Source organism: Lampris incognitus, chromosome 15 (assembly GCF_029633865.1).
Source record: "Lampris incognitus isolate fLamInc1 chromosome 15, fLamInc1.hap2, whole genome shotgun sequence".
Lineage (NCBI taxonomy): Eukaryota > Metazoa > Chordata > Actinopteri > Lampriformes > Lampridae > Lampris > Lampris incognitus.
In genome coordinates this window covers 10239474-10261768 of record NC_079225.1, presented here as the reverse complement: position 1 = coordinate 10261768, position 22295 = coordinate 10239474, and the positions used below count along the sequence as shown (strand labels likewise).

Here is a 22295-nt window from a genome sequence, read left to right as displayed (position 1 = left end):
ATGGCAGAGTGACCTCATCATCTCCATCTCTCCTGTAGATGGAGAGATATCCTTGTCCGGTAACTGCTGAGGAGAAAATATTTCTTATTGATCCAAATGAATAAAACCCACATAACAACACAGCTGGTACCAACACAGTTGGTGTGAAGAGATATTTGAAGACTGGCAGATAATGCACTTCAGATCTTGACTTTCAGGAATTCACTATATGAACCATTCAGCATGTTTTAAATAACATCATAATGAACGATGCTCACAGAATGAAGAGTGATTAATACATTATGTAATAATGTTTCCATGTTAAGCAGAAATTAATACGATGTTGCTGAATGTTGTTATTTATCCATAAGCTGTTATCTAAAATACATTAAAATGTGTTCTTACCTGCTGCAGGAAACAGTATTATCAGAAATAATGATGTTCCACTCATTCTCAACTCAGCCATTCTGCTCTGTCTGTCTGTCTGTCTGTCTGTCTGTTGCTGCTGTCTTCTGTCGGTCTGTATGTGGACTGGGTGTTGGTACAGAGACAGATATATCTCCTGTGGTTAGTTCTGCTTCTCAGCAGTGAGCAGGTGTATTTTATCACACCAGACACCACTGCTGATGAACTTCATGTTGCTTTCTTTCAGGAAAGAAGAAGAAGGAAGTTGTGGGTGAGGTGTCATTGCTGTTAACATGGAGTACAATCTGCTTCTCATTTTCACTGGTACGATGATCTTTCACACACACATCCATACCTAGGGGCAGGTTAGTATGACCTACTTGTCGTTGGACTGTGGGAGGAAACCCACGCAGACACGAGGAGAACATGCAAACTCCACACAGAGGACGACCCGGGACGACCCCCAAGGCTGGACTACCCCGGGCTTCGAACCCAGGACCTTCTTGCTGTGAGGTGACAGCACTAACCACGGCGCCACGTGCCGTCAGTGATGAATCGTATCTGTCAGTAAACGGTGTGTCCAGATGAACTGATTCAACCTTCTTTGACTTTCTTACCTGGAGTCTTGAACATGCATCAAGACTTTGTGGTTGATAAATCTGCCAATCAAGTGAGCGCCAAGTGAAGCCTCAGGAAAGTTGGTCCACAAGGATTCAAACCATTGATTTAATAGGAACAGATGCATTTTCACACCTGCACACTTACAGCCAACTTCAAATACTTGATATTTAATCATAAAAAGCTCAACACTATTACACATGTAAAATCAACAACAACAAAATATGACTGTTGATAAACTACAAACTAACAGGAAACACATTCACCCCTGAACTCAACAGCATGTCTGAAAGTGACTGTTTGATGCCCCAAATTGTCATTAATTAAACTAATAAGCTTCCTTTATGTGCATTGCAGTTTTACATTTGGTGGCTCTGCTCTGCCTCTTTTTGCGTCACTACGCCCTCTTGTGGACGAATAAAGCACTTTCCCAAAGACTTCCTTAACAACACATTCTACAAGTACTCATTAAAAGAATAAATATACAGCACAAAATAACGTGTAAAACTACAAACATGTTGAACTGTCAATTTTATTCCCTCATCTATCGTAAACAACCCGTTGTAAAAGTAAAAACAAAAATAACTGCTTTGAAATTAAGTGTTTAATTGTGTAGGATTACAATTATATTTACCCAATAAAGTAAAACCAACAAGTAACAAATGATAGACTTAATTATGTTTTCCATTGCATATGAATACAGTCTGTTGAGCACGGGCATCATTTGGTGTCATACTGTCAGTTTTGAATAAATGTGACAGTAAAAGTAAAAATACTGCATCTGAAGCAGTATTTACACATATACTTATGCAAATGAGTACTCTGTGAGAAGAACATCACACCACATCTCTTGTTTTACACAACAAACACCTACAGTGTGAAGAATGGCAGAGCACTGATGCAATCAGGTAGCAGGGTTTCACATGTTTACACACTGTCATATTGAGCTTATCAAAGACCTGATGGCTTCTGAATAAGCAGGACTAATGCATGTTGTCTTCATAACAATGTACCACGCACAAGCCAGTGTAGCTTGACACAAGACAGAAAACCAGGAGAGATGCAAAACTGGTTGTAGCACGACGAATGTGTAGACAACACATTCACCTTTGTGAATACAGCCAGTGACAAATGTGGATTACAGACCACAGACTAGATGTGGAGAGGTTGACCAACCACTGACATGTGAGTGTGGACAGAAGCATCGTCAGGAGCATGAAGCTACCAATGCAGAGATGTCATGACTGCATGGCGTCTAATATGAAGGAGGAAGTTCAGAGGAAGGAGGAAGTGGCCACAGTGTGATGCGTCACTTCATCATCAACATCACCATCAAGACCCTGTAGGACAGAGCAGCACACCACACGAGGCGACACAACACTACGTCACAACACACAATGACACAACAAAGAGCCTTCAGCCCTGCTCTGCTTCTTCTTCTCAGATGACGGAGGTCTAGGTGAGACCATCACTGGGATCAGCCTACACAGTTTAGGACACATGTTCGGCTCAACGTTGGTCAGCGGCACACAGATTTGTACTGAATCATTGTCCTCCTTCTATTCTATATGTCTCTATTTTCTTCTATTCTATCCTAAATGAAATGTGGAAGACAGAACGGGTTGCCTTGACAGGTGTCACGATGCAGTGGTGTCAGTAGAGCGACTGGTTGCAGCACTGACAACAGCTTACGTAGAAGCGACTGACGCGGTAATAGAAGTGCAGGTAGCTGGAGTAGGAAGAATAATAGAAGTAGTAGTAATGTAATAAAAGAAGCAGTAGTAATAGATACATAACTAATAGTAGTAGCCTCTCCTTCTAATAGTAGTTCTAATCCTTGGTTTTTATTTAGTGAAATAGAGTTTACCCCTGTGTCAGAATAAAACAACCATATTGCTTTTTTACGTGTTTATTCAAAAAGTCAAACCGGAACTACATGCAGACACTAGAGGACAGTACAGCGCATTAGCGACAACCATTGTCAAATTACTGTATTACAACACTGCCACTAAATTTTACAATAGCATTAATGCGCTTCACACTAAATTATATTACTAAGAGCCGTGCTCTCCTTCACAAATAATGTCAAGATAATAAATCTTTAAACTGAAAAAACTTGCAAGATTCATTTTCTTACTATTTTCAACAGAAAAACAGTGCCTATTACAGTAAACAGAATTACATAGGGAAAAGCCCAATCTCTCTCCTAAGATATTCAAACTTCTGTTTAGTCAGTGGCTTGGTCAAGATATCTGCCTTCATGTCATTTGTTGGGCAATATTGCAGTTCTATTTGTCTATTCTGCACACATTCACGGATGTAGTGGTAGCGAATTTCTGTGTTTAGTCCTTGAGTGATCCATTGGATTCTTCGCGATTGCAATGGCTCCTTCGTTGTCCTCCAGGATCACTGTGGGCGTAGCATCCATTCCGAGATCATTCAGTAATCGTCTCAGCCAGGTACCCTCTTGAGCAGCTTGACTGAGTGCGACGTACTCGGCTTCTGCTGTTGAAAGTGCAACTGTTGCCTGTTTCTTGCTGAGCCAGCTCACTGCTCCTCCACTCAGTAAGAATATGTTGCCGGTTGCTGAACGGCGGTCATCCTGATCACCGGCCCAGTCAGCATCTGAGAAGCCGATCAAAGTTCCAGACTCTGACCTCTCATACTTGAGAGCAAGGTTCACTGTACCTTTCAATTATCGAAGTATTCTCTTCACAGCAGTCAGATGCGCAGCATCTGAATTTGCGTTGAACTTTGATACAGCACTCACTGCTTGAGCTATGTCTGGTCGTGTGGCCATCGCAGCATACAGCAGACTTCCTACCATAGATTGATAGGTACTGTGGTTCACAGGCTTACTGACACCACCACTTTTTTTCAATTTGACATTGGCATCAGCAGGAGTTGCAACAGGATTTGCATTATCCATCCCATATTTCTGAAGAATGGCTTCAATGTAATGCTTCTGATGAAGTAAGACACAGTTCTTTTCTTTGTCTTGGACAACAGAGATGCCCAGGATATAGGACAGCTCACCCATGTCCTTCATCTTGTAGCACTTCTTGAGAGCCATTTTCAACTCGTTCATGCTTGCAATCGACTCCGTAATCAGAATCAGATCATCCACATAAACAGCGAGTATCTCAAGCTCTTGTCTTGATCTCACAAACACACAGGGGTCTGATGTGCTCTGTTTAAATCCAATTTCCATCATGAACTCCGTGAAAGCCTTGCTCCAGCAGCGAGAAGACTGCTTCGGTCCATAGATTGATTTCTTCAGTTTACACACCAGGTGTTCCTGCCCTGGTTTGATGTATCCCTCTGGTTGTTCCATGTAGATTTCTTCTTCCAGATGTCCATTAAGGAATGCAGTTACTACGTCCATCTGGTGCACATGTATATTGTTCTGGATGGCAAAGGACAGGAATGTACGAATTGAGCTGAATCGTATCACGGGTGAAAGTTTCATCATAGTCAGCACCATACAACTGTGAGTTGCCCTTGGCGACGAGTCTGCACTTGTATCTCTCCACTCGTCCATCACTATGATGCTTGACTTTGAACCCCCATCTTGATCCTATGGCCTTTCTATCCCTTGGTAAATCAACTAAGTCCCACGTCTCATTTTCCAGAAGCGACTCATATTCCAAGTCAGCCGCCTCCTGCCATTCCTTTGCATTAGTACTCAACATTGCTTCTTTCAGTGCGCTTGGCTCTATGACACAACACACATTGGCATGATTATCAACAGTCACTATATCAGCAAACTCCTCATATCCATATCTCCTTGGAGCCCTTCTCTAACAGCTTCATCGACAGTGACCTCGTCATCTGGTGTTCCACTCTTATCTGTGTTCATGGTTACCTCGTTCTCTGAGCAGGTCACTTCCACTTCCTGTTTCCAGTCGAAGTCTGTTTTATTAAAGATGATATCACGACGAATTAGAATCCTCCTTTTCTCTTCATCAAACAGGCGATAGCCTTTGGCATTGTTTGCATATCCCATGAAACGAAGCTTCACAGCCTTCTTGTCCAGTTTTCTTTTCTCTATGTCTGGGATATGTGCATAAGCAACACAGCCAAACACTCCCGTGTGACTCATGTCCGGCTTTTTGCCACACCATCTCTCGTAGGGTGTCTCATGTTTCAGGGCAGATGTAGGCAGCCTGTTCTGTATGTAAGCTGCGGTTGCTAAAGCCTCTGCCCAGAACATCTTTGGCAACTTAGCACGAGACAGCATACGTCTAGCTGCTTGAATTAATGTCCCATTTTTTTCTTTCTGCAAAACCATTTTGTTGAGGTGAGTGAGGTACAGTCATCTCATGGTGGATACCTTGAGCCTTCAGATATTCTTGAAACTCCTTTGATGTGTACTCACCACCATTGTCTGTTCTGTCTCGTGACGTTCTGCCCACACTCATTGGAGAATGTTTTCTCAAATTCCTTGAATTTGCTAAGGACTTCACTCTTCTGTTTCAGAAGTATACCTTGCAGCATCTAGCGTAATCATCGATAAAAGTCACAAAATATTTTGCTCCACCTATAGATTCAGTCTGCATGGGACCACAGACGTCGCTATGGATCAGCTGAAACTTGTGTTTGGAACGGATTTCTCCAACTGGCTTGTATGGCTTTCTAGACAGCTTGCCTTCCACACATCCTTCACAGAAAGGAACCTCTTTCTCTGCAGAGAAGTCCACTCCGTTCACCAGATCTTTTAGTTCCTTCAGCTTGGTGGTGTGACCCAGGCGCTGGAGCCACAGGCTGGCTGCTACTGATGCACTTGATGCACCATGACAGACAGACGAACTTCCTTCGACGTCCAGCTGATACAGCCCGTTCAGATCTTTGTGTTCCCATTCCTTGAAGAGTTCCATCTTCCCCACGTATGTAGCAGCAAGACTTTTTAAACTGCACCGTATTTCCTTTTCTGGCAGCAGCTCCCAATGAGAATAGACTCCCAGATAAAATTGGAACATAAAGCACGTCATACATTGTGACATTTTTTACATCACTTACTTTGAAAGTCATTCTCATTTTGACATTGCCAAGTCCTAGAGCGTCAACCACCCTGCCGTCACCGAGTTTCACAGACTGTGCTTTTGAGAATTGCTGGTAGTCTTGAATAATTTCTTTATCACATCATGTGCTTTGATGCTCCTGAATCAATCAACCATTCGACCTGTTGTGGCCTCTCAGTCGGGTTTGCCTCTTTAGCGACAAAGGCACTTTCAGATGAATCTTCTGCATCTTCACACATCATGCTTTTGGCCTTGTGGGTTTTCTTTTTCTTTTTCCAACGTGGACAGTCGCGCTTTATATGTGCTTCTTTTCCACATTTGTAACATTGCCACGTAGTTGGTCTTTCAGTTCCCACTGCCTTGGAGTTAGCCTGCATATCTCCACGAAATTGTGATGACATGACTGATGCACCACCTGACGTAGCACCACTGGAGTTATCATTAGCATTCACTGGCTTTTGCTCTTCATTTATTAATGCTTGCTGAACAAACTGCAGTGTCAAATTGTCAATCTTTGTTTCTAGAGCAGTGATAGTTGTAGCATAGCTTGGTGGCAAACTACCCAAGAGTGGTATAATTTGGTCTTCCTCTTCAATCACACAACCTATTGCTGCTAGCTGATCAGTCAGTTCCTTTATTCGTTTTAAATGTTCATTTAAACTTTCTCCTTCCTTCATTTCACATCTGAAATGTGTTTTCTTCAGGAACAGTTTATTTGCCAAAGTATCTCTCTCAAAATGTCCATTCAGTGTGTTTCACGCCTCTTTTGGAGTCTGGCAGCTTGTTATCAGGTACAACTGGGGTGTACCTACATTCAGCACTAACACAGAGAATGCCTTCCCTCTCCGTTTCGTGAATTGAGCTTGTGCGTGTGCATTAGCATCTGCAGCTAGGATATCCATCTCCATTAGCATGCCCCATAGTCCTTTCACTTTCAGCAAGTGTTCCATCTGAAGTTTCCACATTGCCCAGTTCTCTGGTCCGCTCAGCTTGTCAATAAACAGCTTTTCTTCCATTGTGAATTCCACAACACCGTTTATCTCACACAAAAGTCCATGTAAAACAGCCTTTTAGCGACGCTCTGGGCCCATAACCCATTGCTTTTTTACGTGTTTATTCAGAAAGTCAAACCGGAACGACAAGCAGACACTAGAGGACAGTACAGCGCATTAGCGACACCCATTGTCAAATTACTGTATTACAACAAACCACGCTACATGATTTCATACATCCCGACCTTGTTCTATTCTATTGTATTCTATTGTATTCTATTCTGTAGAAAGTGTAAATGACCTCACGTCGTCCTGATTGGCTGCAGGACCGGGCTGCTTCTCTCAGGGCTTACCATCACTGAACAAGGTGACACCCTGTCCAGATACAGTTAGTCAATATCTCTCTCTCTCTCTCTCTCTCCCTCTCTCTCTCTTTCAGCGGAGGAGCGAGTGAGCATGCTGAGCAGACGTGTGTGAGCGGTTGTGAGTGGTTTCTATCTTTAGTTTTCCTTGTGAGGCTTGTACATAGTGAGTGTGTATTGTTGGGTTACTGGTTTAGTGTGTATATAGGGAGGTTTTGGGGGGTTGTGTGTGTGGTTGCAGTCAGCCAGCGTTTGCAATGCGTGAATGAGAGGGAGGACAGTGGAATGAGGGGGAGGACACACACACAGAGTTGTAGTAAAGTTATAAAACAGCATATGCTCTCTGACCTCTTCTGAAGCGTCTTGCAGTATTATAGGAACAAACATTATCAGATCAGTTGGTCTTAACAGGAAATATCATGCTAACCTTTCAACTCACTGAGTTACAGCACAAACAAAAACATGATATACCATTTTTATCTAAACTTATTTCTGATTTCTCCCAATTTAGTGGCCAATCGCTCCCTATTTTAATTCAAACACCCACCCTCGTACTGCATGTGTTCGCCAACTGCATCTCTCCGGCCGGCAGTCTGGAAGGAGACGCCTCGCCACTTCCGGGACAAGGCGAATCCAGGCCGAACCACTGCTTTTTCCCAACACACACAGAGACGCATTCATGTGACGAACACAAGCCGACTCCGCCCCCCTCCCGAAGACAGCGCTGCCAATTGTTGCTGCTTCATCGAGTCCGGCCATAGTCGGATCTGAGTTCCCCAGTGGGCAACTGCATCGACACAAAGCCGATGCTTAGACCGCTACACCACCGCGGACTCCACAATATACCATTTTTAAAAGCATTTCACAGCCTTGGATGTGTTGAATTTCTCATTTTAAAACTCACATTATCTTCACCACATGCTGTTTGATTCCCTGGAAAAAAAATAAAACAAGTGAGAGGAGTTTAGATCCTGAAATCACCATGTCTTTCTCATGACTATCAAATGTGCATCTGTAAATATTATTACCTTTAGCTCTCCACCTGTACACGATGAATGCAGTTACAACTAAGTAGAAAAAGACCAAACCCACAGTTACTAAGTTGGCAGTCTGGACAGAAGAATCTGTGGAGGAAAAAAGAGCAAAAACAAAAACATATCACATGACGGCAAAACTAAATCAGGTACAATATTTCTGGAGCTTCTTCTTGTGGGCTGTGGAGCTAAACCCCATTAAAACCCAGTAAAGATGTGTTGGTTGTGTAACTTTGTAATGAGCTATAAAACAAATGTTGCACTCATGAGCAAATTGTCATTGGACTCTATTGTCTGGTCTTTTCTGCTGCGGTTTGTCTGACATGCTGGTTTTATTGTGTGTTTGCTATCACTAAAACTTCAAACTGAATATGAAACTAGAAGATGCAGTTCATACTGGCATGTGTTGCCATGGCTATGTGGTGTAAAGCTCACTCTCCCTTGGTTTTGGAGCAGACAGAAGAGGAAGGAGAATTTAAACCAAGCCTCACCTTCAAAATCACACTATCTGGTGTGATAAAAAAGGACTCCTGTCTTGTCAGTATTAAGCTGTAAAAAGCGGTTTGCCATCCAGTCCTTAATGACCATCAAATAATCATGAAGAACCAGCACTTTATCAGGCTTGTGAGGGTCGAATGGCCCTCCCACAATCAGTTGTGCCCCAACTATAACATCCAAGGCGATCAAATTGACCATTTTGGATTTTCAAAGTTTACACTTTGTGAAAAAAATACAGACCTACAGCTCCCTGAATGCTCCTAAAACTGCATATATTTGCATCAAAATAAGTTTTAGATCAATCGCACAAAAAATGTATGATAAGATCTACCTAAAACGGCTATGAGCGGTCAAAATGACCGCACGTCATTGTGCACGTCATGTAGTTTTTATGACGTGTGTTGGTCGCGTTATTTCCTTCACGAAGTTAATTACTCTGTCCTAGAAAACACACTAGCGTTCTCCAGTGCAGACAAATAGTCTAAACTTGATTTCTGATTATTGCCAACATGTCTGGGTACAGCCGCCGTTTCAGACACACCATGACTACCACCGAAACGTTGCTGTATTCACAGGCGTCAGACAGCAGCGATTTTAAATTGTCTGAAAATAGTGTTAAAGTTGATAAAATGTTAATTTTGGTGCCAGTCGTTTCATAACAGACATACTAACATATACAATGCATCTCAGTTGGGTATTTATCTTGACAGAATATAAAGTTTAAAAACCATAGGCCGTGCTAGTAGTTTTTAAGTTCTGGTCATTGTTTGGGATTGTTTCAATTGTTATTTTAATTATAATAATTTCTTTTCTTACATTTCACGTTTCATAGGCAGGCCTTGTTACGTTTGTTAGATGAGCAATATGTGTTTTCCGTTTTGTTTTTCAGGGAATATTTTCACTTTTTCAACTTTGCTATTCAATCAACATTGTGAATTCTTTCCAGTCCAAAAGGGTGTAAGACAAGGCTGCATTCTATCGCCTCATCTATTCAGTGTCTACACAGAGCAGATAATGAGAGTGGCTGAAATTGAAGAGCTTGGGATCATTGTAGGTGGACAGGTTATCGTAAATCTTCGCTATGCGGATGACACGGCACTCGCATCAAACACTAATATGCAGATTTTGCTGGATCATGTCAACCAAGCCGGAACAGTAGCTGGTCTAAAGTTAAATGCAAAGAAAACCAAAGTCATGCACATTGGTGGAAATCAAGACACTAAAATATGTATTGAAGGCGAGGCTTTAGAAAGTGTAGAACATTTCAAGCATCTGGGCTCGATCAAAAAGGCAAATGGTTTGTTACTACTGACATCATAATGAGCATCAGGATGGCAAAGCAACAAATGATCCTACTAAATAACTTATGGAAAGATCGCGGCATCTCAACCAATCTGAAAATTAAAATACTACAAACAGTCGTATGGCCAGTCATGATTTATGGAAGTGAAAGATGATTTTTTCGTAAAATAGATGAAAAGTAAATAAATGTTGCCGAAATGTGGTTTTACTGCCATTTGTGGAGAATAGGTTGGATAGAAAAACATACAAATGAAAGTGTGCTACAGCAACTTGGAACAAATCTATGATCCTTCTGTCGACCATTCAGAGACGAAACCTAAAATATTTCGGCCATGCTATGCATCATAAGACCTGCAGTATTATGAAAAATATGCTGCAAGGCAAAGTTGAAGCCAAAAGGCAACGAGGCAGACCAGCAATCTCGTACCTGGACATCTCAAACTGGACGAAAATGGGTAAAACGGAAGCCATCAGAGCATGTGAGGGGAGAGAGAAATGGTGGACAGTTGTTGATCATGTTTTTTGGCCGCCACCATCATAGCGGATGATGCCGACCGGCTGACCGGTTCAAGTTTGACCATGTCTCTCTGAAGTTTAAATTGTTTAGAAATAGTATTATAGTTGTAAAAATGTTAATTTTGGTGTCAGTCGTTTCCTAACAGACATATTAAAATATGCAATGAATTAATATCTCAATTGGGTATTTATGTTGAGAGAATGTAAAGTTTAAAAACCGGCGGTCATTTTGTAGGCCCATGGTCGTTTTAGGTAGGAGTAAAATCCTGGTCATTGTAGTGTTAAAAGCATAAATAACAACAACACTGACTTACATTCAGGGTGTAAGACCTTATTCATCATCATCTCCATTATTTAGCTCTTGTCTGATTCTCTCAACAATTTTCTGTAGTCTATACACCTCCTGTTCAGTGAAATCCCTCCCTTTACTGCTCATCTGTAGCCTTGCAGAGTTAGCGAACAGCTCTGTCAGAGAAGTAATCCTCAATTTTCACTCCCTTCATGTTCTTTGATTTCTGTAAGAAGTTTGATTTTTCCAACACTGTAAATTCCTTAGGTTTTATGACTAACAGCCACTTCACAGTCACAAGTTCACTCTCCCTATCAGCAGCAGAGTCCTCCTCCATACTGGATCCAGACCCCATATCTATATGTTTTTCAGCTCTCTTTCCTCTGGTCTTACTCGCTATCCCTTTCTTCGCCTGTGAATTTCCACTGTTACTTTCAGATTTCCTTTTTAGATGTGTCACTCTTAGGGCCTCATCCTCGTCTTTCATCTCACTTTCACTTGCTCTCAACACGACATTCTCTGCAGCTCTTTCACTGACAGTCTTCCTTTTGTTTTGCAGCCTCCTGTCCCTCACCTTCCTCACCCACCCTCCTGTCTTGTTGTACGTCACCTGTCTCCTCCTGTCCCTCCACACTTTCTTGGTTGTCTTGTCTCATTGTCCCCATCTTATTCTGGTTCTGTTGCTCAGTTTCCCCTCTTCCAGCAGGTGCCTTATCAGAGCCATTCTGTCCTGATGTAGAGTTTTTCTCTGGACATGAGATGTCCCTCTCTACCACAACTGAAACATCTCATATTGTTGGATGTTACACAATTAACATAATCAAAGTCATCCACTGTCAATTTGAAAGTTACGTTCAGCTCCTCCTGTTGTTCAGGATCATGTGTAGCTGCGTTCTGTGTGACACCACATGTTTTAAATGAGGAGACTTACAGCCTGAGAAGACTTTCCATATTTGGGAGACTATTTTTCCATGTCGAGATAACTCCCGTGTCAACACTTCATCTCTAGTGAGCAGAAGAACGTTTGATAAAGTCACCTTTTTTTCCGCCAGTGTGGCGAGAGGCAGAACAGATACGAACGTATCGTTCATCACAATCCCTTTCTCCACCACCGCGTTCACATTTTCAACGCTGTCCACAAATATGACCACCGCATTGTTCATCCGAGCAGCGGACTTAATGCTGCTGTAACCCACAACCTGCCCCACCGCCAGAGAGCAGTGCTGCACTGAACAAGGGATGGTCAGCACCATCTTAATGCCGTGCTTCCTAATCAGTTTGGACAGATCCATTCCGGTGACTAGCACGACTACAAACACACACAACCCCCCTAAAATCTCCCTATATACACACACCAAACAAGAAAACGCTACATTACACACTATTTACAATATTTACAATGAAAGATAAAGATGGCAAAACGTTGGAAAGTCACACACTCCGTAGAGATCGCAACACATGCTCATATGCTTCGCTCACTCAGTCACTCCCCCATCCACTCAGAGAGAGAGAGAGAGAGGGGGGGGGGGTGCAGAGTAGGGCTGTTTAGAGGGGCCCCACTACTGCACCGTCAGGACACTCCTAGCCCCCAGCACAGGCCTCCAGACTGACACCATTGTTTTTAGAGTGTGCGAGTCTAAACATTACGTGGTCGCACTGGTGCAAGTGCACCATTCATTCACATTACTGTCTCGGTGTTGTGGTTTGCCTTGCACGGGCTGCCTACTGCTGTGCCAAGTGGCTGAAATAGAAGTAAAAGGCTACTTGTTTCTTCTCCCCCTGCGCTCTCAGTCGATTATCTGCCTGACAACAGTGTCATCGTCAGTGTGCGTGTGTGCGTGTGATCAACCTCTAGCGTTAACGTTAGCAGTTCCCCTGTTCCAAAGGTGAAGCGGTCTATAGACGATTATCTAAAAGAACGAAACGATGAGAGACAGGAGAAAGCTGGAAACAAGAGAGAGGAGGGAGCTGGCGGAGACTAGAGAAAGAGGGGGGCTTGTGGAGACGACGGGGAGGAACCGACAAGTCCCGACTCAGACACTGACGGCTGCAGGGAGGGTCCAGGTGCACACAGGGAGGGAGAGCCCGAGCGTAAGATGAAAAAGTACTCCTCTCAACCACAATGACTAACGAGTACCCGTGGTTGTGTTACGAGGAGAATGCTGTGCTGTGTGTGTGTTGTAAGCAGTGTGGTCCGTCCACTGCTGGCAAGTCTACATTTGTCCCTGCACTGGGTCCACGCAGTTTTAAGCTCGAAAGTTTGAAGTTGCACAACGGCAGCAAGAAACACGAAGCCTGCAGGGACCGATGTATCAGCAGAACCACTGAGCCCCTCCCGTCCTCGTTTCAGTGTGTAAATGAGAGCAATCGCTCAACGGAGGAAAATGAAATGGTCATAAAGTTCAACACTGCCTATAACATAGCGAAAGAGGACCTCCTGTTCACAAAATTCAACTCCCAGATCATTCTGATGAAGAAGAACGGGTTGGATGTGAATCCGACTTAGGCCAGAAACACGGCCTGTGCTCAGTTTATAGGAGTGATCGCCGACAAAGACCGGTGACAAAATTGCCTCCTCCCTTCCTCCCTCTCTTTCATGATTGAAGGGGCCAGCAACGGCTCGACTAAACACTGCGAGATCGTCTATGCCCGTGTCATTGATAACGACAGACCGTCCAATATACCGTAGTGAATTCGGTGGTGGTCGGGGGGGGGGGGGGGGGCACTCGGCAGCACCGCCACAGACGGGAAGCGAACCCGTGTTTCCCACACCACAAGCGACAACGTTAACCAGTCGACTAAAGGGTCCGACCCATTAGCCAAGGGCCAACGCGTCTACTCATCCATGCACGTTACACTACTTATTAGCCATGTTGAGGCTGAACACGCCACACAAGTAGGTTGTAGTTTAACATCGGCCTTTATGTTGATTTTCCTTCTCATTCTTCCATCTCATGCCAGGAATGGATGCAACAAAGAAGTGGCAAAACAGGAGTTCCCAGAAGTGAAAATGACAATACACATGTCTTTCAAAGACAAAAGTTATTGTGGACTGTGGGAAGTCATGATAACGAAAGAGCCCTATTGCTCAGACTATGCGGTAGGCTCTGTTATTTTCAGTATATAAACACCACATGGTCATTGTCCCTGTTGATTTGGTCATTTGGTTTGACCAGTACTTGTATTTTGGCAGAATGTCCTACACCTGGTCCAAATCATGCTGTTGCTCCCTATTTCATCAGCAGTCTGCGAGAGAGGCTTCTCAGCACAGAACAGGATCAAGTCAGATGTGAGGGGAAGCCTGCATATTGATACTGTGGAGGACTTAATTGGAATCAGTGTTGAGGGGCCAGAGCTGATGGAGTATGATGCCAGGCAGGATGTAAGGCTGTGGTTCTCCCAGGGAAAGAGGGTCAGGAGGCCCCACTATAAAAGCTGGCCCCTATGAGTTGAATTGCAGGGGGTGAATGAATGCTGCAGCTGTTAATTGAAGTTACATTGTTATTTGTTATTGTTATTGGTCTCCAGAGGGGATAGTTTGTGCAGCAGTAAATTACACAAGACAAACACCAAGGCACTTGAAGACAACATAGAATACATGATGCAGAAACATCCATGCTGTTGTTTTGCTTTGCTTTTATTTGACAACATTTTTGTTGTTTTCTTTTAAAATTCTACTAGAAGATGGCCTATTTTGTCACCCACAGCTTGTGGCAGAGCAACTTCATGTTCAGATTAAAATATTTATCAAGTCTCGAGTCACTGTGGTATGCAAATTAACACAACTATTCATCAGCATGGAAGGCCATTGAGTAATACCGTATATTACCGAGAGAAAAAAAGGGTACGACCAAATTATGTTCTGGTGCGCCCAACTGAGAAAGCTGGTCGCACCAATGCTACCAGGGGAAAAGTTAGTCTGGAGCCCTGCCCCAGCAGCCCTCCAGCAGCCTACCACACAGACAGACGAGCCTGCACAGCCTTCAGACACCAAGAAACTGCCGCCAACCAACACACACAAAGGCTTAAAACTAAACAAAGACACAGAAGTTGCCATTCTTATAGACTCAAATGGGAAATTCCTAGAAGAAGAAAACATTTTCCCAGGCAAAATAACCACAAAAATATGGTGCCCCAAAACACAAAATGTGCTCCCAATACTGGCTGACCCTGAGTTGGTAAACCCAGCCATATCATCATCATCCATACTGGCACCAGTGACCTCCGACAGCAGCAAGAGAGAGTGGGAGGACTGGTCTGTAGAGTGTCAGAGAGAGCCACCGAGGCCTTCCCAAAAGCAAAGATCCCCATCTCTACTCTTCTGCCACGCATGGACTTCCACAATGCCACCATTCAGACAGTGAATGTGGACATTTCCAGCAGATGTGCACTCCTGCCCAACGTGCACTTGGCTCACCCTCCACCATCACACCACAGCACCTGTATGTCGATGTGCACCTGAGCAAACATGCAGTGAATACATTCTCTAAGACTATAAAAGATGTGGCACTGGGAAGACATGCTGACACGGGAAGAAACTACAGCAGAGAGTATCCAAGACCTCAGTACTGCCACGGCCACACTCCCAGCAGGGGCCCACCCACCACCCGCAGACCCCTCCTGAGGACCCCGGCCCCATCATTCCTTGACTCGAGACAACATGGCCATGCCGGACCAGCCCAGTGCACCCAGCAACCCAGACCAGCCGCCTGGACACGCCCCAAGCCAATGGGACCTGCTCACCGCCCCCAACCAGCTAGACCTGCTCGCCGCCTCCAGCCAGCTGGACCTGCCCACCATCCCCAGCCAACTGGACCTGCTCACCACCCCCAGCCAACTGGACCAGCTGGTTGGCTCCAGCCAGCCAGTGCACCCAGAGCCATCCAGCTGCCCCAGGAGCCCAGTCTACAGTGCCCCAGCTATGCAGACACCCCCAGAAGACCACAGAGCTTCATGGGTACTGGTATGGGTGAACTCAAAGAACTACTGCAGTACATCTGTACCAAACTCATATAATATCAATACAAACAAGGTTAAAAGTTTTCCTATAAGTAAACACATGCATGAATACATAAACTAAGATTAGACCCATTATGCATCGATAGTTTAATAGTAATTAAATAAGTTCAGTCAAAGTTCATCATACTGTTTTTGATATCTGATGTATATTTATGCAGGTGTATATGTACGTATGTGTGCGTGTGTGCACAAGTACTGTATTTGTATGTGTACAGATATGGATGCAAGCAAGTGTGTCTGTATGTGTACATGGATATATGGTGTATGTGTATATGCAGCATATGTGTGTATGTGTATACATGTATGTGTGAGTAAATGTATATATATGTACATATATACCGCTTACAATATACCTTTATATACATTCCACTAATGCCTTTGCTTGTCAAATAACAATTTGCTCTTTTCAATAACAATGTATTTCAACAAGAAATGAGTATCGCTACAAGTACATAGAATATCCAAGGTTTGAAATCATCACTGACCCTCAGACTGCAGAGAGATCATTATACCCTCCCAGAAACTCAGCACCACACATCAGGGCAGGAACTCAGGGGGACTCATGATATGGTACAAAGATAAACTACACAACTTTATAAATCTTAAAAATCTAAAAATCACACGCTTGGATAAAAATTAAGGAAAATCTCCTCTCAGCACAGAAAGACCTATTCCTCTGTGCTATACACGTCCCCCCTAAAGAGTCCCCCTATTACAAGGAATTTAACAACACAGCAATTTTGTTTTCTATTATAGTTTGTCTGTTATAAACTGTACTGTACTGTTTTGTCTCTTGTCTCTTTTTCATCGTCTTCTGCTTTTTCTTTGTTTTCTGGACAGAGGAAGCAACGATGCCCAATGAACAGGAGCGTCTCTAAAGACGTCACATTGTCCCGTTTAGCAGACCAAGTGACAAGAAATAATTTGAACACCTCAAAATCATACTTTACCAGACATGTGAAAGATGAAGTCAAATATCACCAGTCTTTCCTCAGTACCAGTCAGTTGACAGCTGAATGTCTCCTTCTTCTGGGTGGTTGAAAGCATCATAGTGGAGTTACAGAAATACGCTGTGTATTCCTTGCCAACACAGCTCACCTGACTATCTTTCTCATCCACCCACTCCACCTTTATAGACCGTTCATGTGTCACTACAGAGCAGGAGAGCGTCAGGCGGTCAGCGGTCTTCTGGCCAGTCACTGGAGAAGATGGTGATGTGTGTAGAGGAAGACAGCGACATGGTACCAAGTTATAACATCATTAAGACATTACTGTCGTGGTCATTACTGTCTCCTGTCCTACAGCAGCTCTGAATAGTTATAAGAATGTGGATGAAGATGAGCAGGATACGGTGGAAATACTCACTGATTACAACAGAAAGATAAACGGGAGAATAATCTTGATGGTATGAGGGTTGTTGTAGGCAGACGTACCGACCAGCGTCCTCGGCTGTCACCTTCTTTATAAGCAGAGAACAGTTTGGTGTAATACTCAGCCTGTCTGCTCTGGAGTTGGTGACGTCATTCCTTCTAACTTGACCACCAGAAACCAATTCTTGTGCCTTATGATTGTTACTGAAGAACCACCTGGTATTGAAACAGTTTTCTGGTCCTGATCTCACACTGGTACATGGCAGAGTGACCTCATCATCTCCATCTCTCCTGTAGATGAAGAGAGATCTTTGTCCGGTAACTGCTGAGGAGAAAATATTTCTTATTGATCCAAATGAATAAAACCCACATAACAACACAGCTGGTACCAACACAGTCGGTGTGAAGAGATATTTGAAGACTGGCAGATAATGCACTTCAGATCTTGACCTTCAGGAATTCACTATATGAACCATTCAGCATGTTTTAAATAACATCATAATGAACGATGTTCACAGAATGAAGAGTGATTAATACATTATGTAATAATGTTTCCATGTTAAGGAGACATGGAAACATTATGTTAAGCAGAACCCAGCCACTGAGGATGCACAAGCCAGTGCATCCTTAGTGCCGGTCCCAAGCCCGGACAAATGGGGAGGGTTGCGTCAGGAAGGGCATCCGGCGTAAAATCTTTGCCAAATCAAATATGCGGATCATAAATAAGACTTACATACCGGATCGGTCGAGGCCCGGCTTACCAACGACCGCCACCGGTACTGTTAACCAGCAGGGTGTCGGTGGAAACTATGCTACTGTTGGGCGAAGGAGAAGGAGAGGGGGAAAGCATGTCCAGAGGCAGCTAGAGAGGAGGAAGGGTAGGCATGTGGAGGTGAGAGTTGGAACTTTGAATGTTGGCACTATGACTGGTAAAAGGAGAGAGCTGGCTGACATGATGGAAAGAAGAAAGGTAGGCATACTGTGTGTGCAAGAGACCAGGTGGAAGGGGAGTAAGGCCAGGAGTATCGGAGGTGGCTTCAAACTCTTCTACCATGGTGTGAATGGGAGGAGTAATGGGGTAGGGGTAATTCTGAAGGAAGAGTATGTCAAGAGCGTGCTGGAGGTGAAGAGAGTGTTAGACAGAGTGATGAGTATGAAGCTGGAAATTGAAGGTTTATTGCTGAATGTTATCAGTGCATATGCCCCGCAAGTTGGGTGTGAGATGGATGAGAAAGAAGAATTCTGGAGTGAGTTGGACGACATGGTGGAGAGGGTACCCAAGGAGGAGAAAGTGGTGATTGGAGCCGACTTCAATGGACATGTTGGTGAAGGGAACAGAGGTGATGAGGAGGTGATGGGAAGGTATGGAGTCAAGAAGAGAAATGTGGAAGGACAGATGGTGGTGGATTTTGCGAAAAGGATGGAAATGGCTGTGGTGAATACATATTTCAAGAAGAGGGAGGAACACAGGGTGACATACAAGAGTGGAGGAAAGTGCACACAGGTGGACTATATCTTATGTAGGAGGCGCCATCTAAAAGGGATTGGAGACTGCAAGGTGGTGACAGGGGAGAACGTAGCTAGGCAGCATCGGATGGTGGTCTGTAGGATGACTTTGGAGACCAAGAAGAGGAAGCGAGTGAAGACACAGCCGAAGATCAAATGGTGGAAGTTGAAGAAGGAAGACTGTTGTGTGGAGTTCAGGCAGGAGTTAAGACAGGCACTGGGTGGTAATGAAGAGTTGCCAGATGGCTGGACAACCACTGCAGAAATAGTGAGGGAGACAGCTAGGAAGGTACTTGGTGTGTCATCAGGACAGAGGAAGGAAGACTAGGAGACTTGGTGGTGGAATGAGGAAGTACAGCAAATTATACAGAGGAAAAGGTTGGCAAAGAAGAAGTGGGATAGTAAGAGAGATGAAGAAAGTAGACAGGAGTACAAGGAGATGCAGCGTAAAGCAAAGAGAGAGGTGGCAAAGGCAAAGGAAAAGGCGTATGGTGAGTTGTATGACAGATTAGACACTAAGGAAGGAGAAAAGGACTTGTACCGATTGGCTAGACAGAGGGACCAAGCTGCAAAGGATGTGCAGCAAGCTAGGGCAATCAAGGATAGAGATGGAAATGTGCTGACAAGCGATGAGAGTGTGCTAAGAAGGTGGAAGGAATACTTTGAGGGGCTGATGAATGAAGAAAATGAGAGAGAGAGAAGGTTGGATGATGTAGGGATAGTGAATCAGGAAGTTCAACGGATTAGCAAGGAGGAAGTGAGGGCAGCTATGAAAAGGATGAAGAGTGGAAAGGCAGTTGGTCCTGATGACATACCTGTGGAGGCATGGAGATGTTTAGGAGAGATGGCAGTGGAGTTTTTAACGAGATTGTTTAACACAATCCTGGAAAGTGAGAGGATGCCTGAGGAGTGGAGAAGAAGCATACTGGTACCGATTTTCAAGAACAAGGGCGATGTGCAGAACTGTAACAACTACAGAGGTATAAAGTTGATCAGCCACAGCATGAAGATTTGGGAAAGAGTAATAGAAGCTAGGTTAAGAGGAGAGGTGATGATCAGCGAGCAGCAGTATGGTTTCATGCCACGAAAGAGCACCACAGATGCGATGTTTGCTTTGAGAATGTTGATTGAGAAGTATAGAGAAGGCCAGAAAGAGTTGCATTGTGTCTTTGTAGATTTAGAGAAAGCTTATGACAGAGTGCCGAGAGAGGAGGTGTGGTATTGTATGAGGAAGTCAGGAGTTGCAGAGAAGTATGTAGGAGTGGTGCAGGATACGTATGAGGGAAGTGTGACAATGGTGAGGTGTGCGGTTGGAATGACAGATGGGTTCAAGGTGGAGGTGGGATTACATCAAGGATCGGCTCTGAGCCCTTTCTTGTTTGCAATGGTGATGGACAGGTTGATGGACAAGATCAGACAGGAGTCTCCATGGACGATGATGTTCGCGGGTGACATTGTGATCTGTAGTGAGAATAGGGTGCAGGTTGAGGAGAGCCTGGAGAGGTGGAGGTATGCACTGGAGAGAAGAGGAATGAAAGTCAGTAGGAGCAAGACAGAATACCTATGCGTGAATGAGAGAGAGGACAGTGGAATGGTCAGGATGCAAGGAGTGGAGGTGACAAAGGCATTTGAGTGTAAATACTTGGGGTCAACTGTCCAAAGTAACGGGGAGTGCAGTAGAGAGGTGAAAAAGAGAGTGCAGGCAGGGTGGAGTGGGTGGAGAAGTGTGTCAGGAGTGATTTGCGACAGAAGGGTACCAGCAAGAGTTAAAGGGAAAGTTTACAAGAGGGTTGTGAGACCAGCTATGTTATATGATTTGGAGACAGTGGCACTGACGAAAAGACAGGAGGCGGAGCTGAAGGTGGCAGAGTTGAAGATGCTAAGATTTTCACTGGGAGTAACGAAGAAGGACATGATTAGGAACGATTATATTAGAGGGACCTCTCAGGTTGGACGGTTTGGAGACAAAGCAAGAGAGGCAAGATTGAGATGGCTTGGACATGTGTGGAGGAGAGATGCTGAGTATATTGGGAGAAGGATGCTGAATATGGAGCTGCCAGGGAAGAGGAGAAGAGGAAGGCCAAAGAGGAGGTTTATGGATGTGGTGAGGGAAGACATGCAGGTGGCTGGTGTGACAGAGGAAGACGCAGAAGACAGGAAGAAATGGAAACGGATGATCTGCTGTGGCGACCCCTAACGGGAGCAGCCGAAAGTAGTAGTAGTAGTAGTAGTTTCCATGTTAAGCAGAAATTAATACGATGTTGCTGAATGTTGTTATTTATCCATAAGCTGTTATCTAAGATACATTAAAAGGTGTTCTTACCTGCTGCAGGAAACAGTATTATCAGAAATAATGATTTTCCACTCATTCTCAACTCAGCCATTCTGCTCTCTGTCTGTCTGTCTGTCTGCCTGTCTGTCCCTGTCTCTCTTGCTGCTGTCTTCTGTCGGTCTGTATGTGACCTGGGTGTTGGTACAGAGACAGATATATCTCCTGTGTTTAGTTGGGTGACACTTCCTTATTCCATTTGTTCCTCTTATTTCTGTGTGTGGTTGGATGTAAGTCAGTCCAAATGACCACACCTCAGTTTCTTGTATTCGACAAATAGAAACAGAAAGAAAAAAGAGCCGAACCTCATAGTTGTCAGTTGTCTTGTTGTACTCAGTGCAACAGTAGATTCAACTCATGGAAATAAAGGTCAGAATGAGCGTTCTGCTTGTCAGCAGTGAGCAGGTTTATCTTAACACACCAGACACCACTGCTGATGAAGTCCATGTTGCTTTCTTTCAGGAAAGAAGAAGCTGTGGGTGAGGTGTCATTGCTGTTAACACTGGTGCAATGTACTACTCATTTCCCTGGAATGATGATCTTTCTCCCTCACACACACACACACACACACACACACACACACACACACACACACACACACACACACACACACACACACACACACACACACACACACACAGTGAGAGAAATTAAAACTTGTGTGCACAAATCATACATGCATGCAACAAACTCTCACATACATACTTAAATGCACACACGTGCAAACCCAAATACACACTCACACAGTCAGGAGTGTATGCACAGCCACACACACACACACACACACACACACACAGACATAAATAAGTACACAATCATACACACATTCACCAATACTCAATGAAAAACATGTACGCTCAGATACATACAAACACACTCAGTGAACCACATATTTACACTGATCTATTTGTACACACACACAGCTAAACTCAAACACATGTGTACACACGTCTTCCGGTTTGGTCAGGTTGTCGTTTGTATAGTAAGTCTGAAATTACTCTATGAATTTAAATTAAAATCAAAATGGTCAAGTGAGGACCAGTCATATAGGATAA

General features: G+C 44.0%; 1 long non-coding RNA gene across 1 annotated transcript; it reads right to left on the bottom strand.

Moving 5' to 3' along the window:
- Nucleotides 1-1694: 1694 nt before the first annotated feature.
- On the bottom strand, nt 1695-8457 carry LOC130125531 (uncharacterized). The gene is made up of 3 exons (XR_008811440.1): nt 8406-8457; nt 8282-8310; nt 1695-2342 (listed from the first exon to the last, which is right to left on the bottom strand). It is a non-coding gene; the product is annotated as an uncharacterized LOC130125531 (long non-coding RNA).
- Nucleotides 8458-22295: the final 13838 nt, after the last annotated feature.